This window comes from Mytilus galloprovincialis, chromosome 11 (genome assembly GCF_965363235.1).
Source record: "Mytilus galloprovincialis chromosome 11, xbMytGall1.hap1.1, whole genome shotgun sequence".
NCBI classification, from domain to species: Eukaryota; Metazoa; Mollusca; class Bivalvia; order Mytilida; family Mytilidae; genus Mytilus; species Mytilus galloprovincialis.
Genome location: NC_134848.1, coordinates 33,311,406 through 33,313,537, shown reverse-complemented (window position 1 = coordinate 33,313,537; position 2,132 = coordinate 33,311,406). Strand labels below are relative to the sequence as shown.

Below are 2,132 nucleotides of genomic sequence, written 5' to 3'. Positions count from 1 at the left end.
TTCCGACTTTCTAGTGGACGTTTGTCAAACAAAATAGAGAAAAATAAAGGAGACCTCTGTCCATCCCCTCCGCATACTAGTATATGTTTTGAATGACTTGAATATACATGTACATCAATAAAAGTTTGGAATACACTAATCCCCAATCCCGATCCTGCCAAGCAAGGTGTGGGTAGGCAGGATTTTTTTTTAAAACTGTTTAGATACATGCCTTTTAAAATTATGTTTTTTTGCGTTACATGTACATGTAATTGTTAATTTTTGAGGCCGGGAGTCACCTCCTGTATTGTAATTTATAAAATTTTATTTCTTTGCTTTGTCTTTAATGCATATTTAACAGCAAGACTTTCACAAAAAGTCCGTAACATAAGTTGGAAATGGAACAAAAAAAAGTAAACGTGTGCATTCGGATGATGGTCCACCTACTAAATAGAAAGGTCCCAGGCGATATGATTTGGAACCATATTCCACAGGTACAGCAGTCAAGATAGTTTTTGTAGTACCGTTGTTAACACTTGAATATTGTGTCTTAGCACATACTTTTAATGTAAAACATGCAAAACAAAATCCATTGGGTGACTAAGCATTCATTAGTCTTATTTTGAGTGGGTAGCCTGGTTTGTACATGGACACTTTGGGTACATACATGTAGTTATGTTAGATGGATTTATAACTCTTGTTTTTTTTTTATATCTTCCTGTGCTGTTTCTAGGGTAAACAACCAGATAACCAACAAATTATAGAATGTTAATACTTTATTCACATAAAGCACCGAAAATGACATCCAATAGGTGCGTAGTACATCATTCCAATAAGAAGTATGGTAAAAACTGAAAGGAAAAAAATTAACAACTTTACAATATGATCAAAACATCAATAAAGCATAAACAACATGTTTATCAGCTCAAAAATACAATGAAAATAACCCAAAAAACATATAACACATTTACAAATTTTATCCCAAATTGCATGCCATACATGTATACTTATACATAAATGTCCCGAATGGCGTTCCATAGATTTAAAATTTGGCGTGTAAAATTAAACACACACATGTCATATCAAAAAATTTAACTTTACGAAAAAAGTAAAATCACAAAAATACTGAACTCAGAGGAAAATCAATTTGGAAAGTCCATAATCACATGGCAAAATCAAAAAACAAAACGCATCAAAAACGAATGGACAAGAACTGACATATTCCTGACTTGGTACAGGCATTTTCAAATGTAGAAAATGGTGGATTAAACCTGGTTCTATAGCGCTAACCCTCTCACTTTAATAACAGTCTCATCAAATTCCGCTACATTTACATGATGCGTTAAATAAACAGTCACGATTTCTCATAAAAAATGTTTACGGGGGTAGAATAAAATATATTTGACAATATTATAGATATAAAAAGCTTACCACGTTACGAGACAGTAAGGAAATAACATGTAAAGTGTATCTCAAGTTGTTTTCAAAACAAGCAGGAAGTAAAGTGATGATTCAAAAATTAGAGTCAAAAATGGTAACCACAATTCCGGATTTGGAGCCAGAACACTTCCAATACATTTGAATTTAATTTTAAGCATCTGTCTGTCTGTTTTTAGTTTAGTCATCTTGCAATATTGAGCCAGAATTTTAATTTTATTATAATAATCTGCTTTTCTTATAATTATTTTTAGAACAATGTACATCAATTGAAACAGAAACAGAAGCGATCAAGATGCTGGCAGAGGAGCTGACACAACCCAAACAAGAACAAAACAAGGCATTAATCCTTAAACTTCAACGGTCTACTTTCAAACAAAGAAGAAAGTTCATCCAGACTGTTGAAAATGATGGAAATATGCAAAGCATTGTGGGAAAATATCGGATCATAAAGATTCCAGAATTTGTAAGTACTTTCAAAGTTTTCTTATAACAATTTCACAATTTTCACTTAATAGTATACAAAATGTTTTGGATGTCCACTTTTAAATTGAAGGAATTTATTTTGGCAATTTTGTTCTATTTGCAAAAAATAAACAAAAATGTTCACCCCATGAAAATAACACGCTATATAGTATGTGTTGCAATTTTATGTATGTACAAAAGTATTATATTTATCTTAGGAAATATCATGATTATTATAATACTGGTAAAAT

At 31.4% G+C, this 2,132-nt stretch overlaps 1 long non-coding RNA gene across 1 annotated transcript; it reads right to left on the bottom strand.

The window, feature by feature from the left end:
* Nucleotides 1-737: 737 nt before the first annotated feature.
* LOC143051321 (uncharacterized) lies at nucleotides 738-1,473 on the bottom strand. Its single transcript, XR_012970703.1, has 2 exons — nucleotides 1,411-1,473; nucleotides 738-830 (listed from the first exon to the last, which is right to left on the bottom strand). It is a non-coding gene; the product is annotated as an uncharacterized LOC143051321 (long non-coding RNA).
* Between the last annotated feature and the right edge of the window lie 659 nt (nucleotides 1,474-2,132).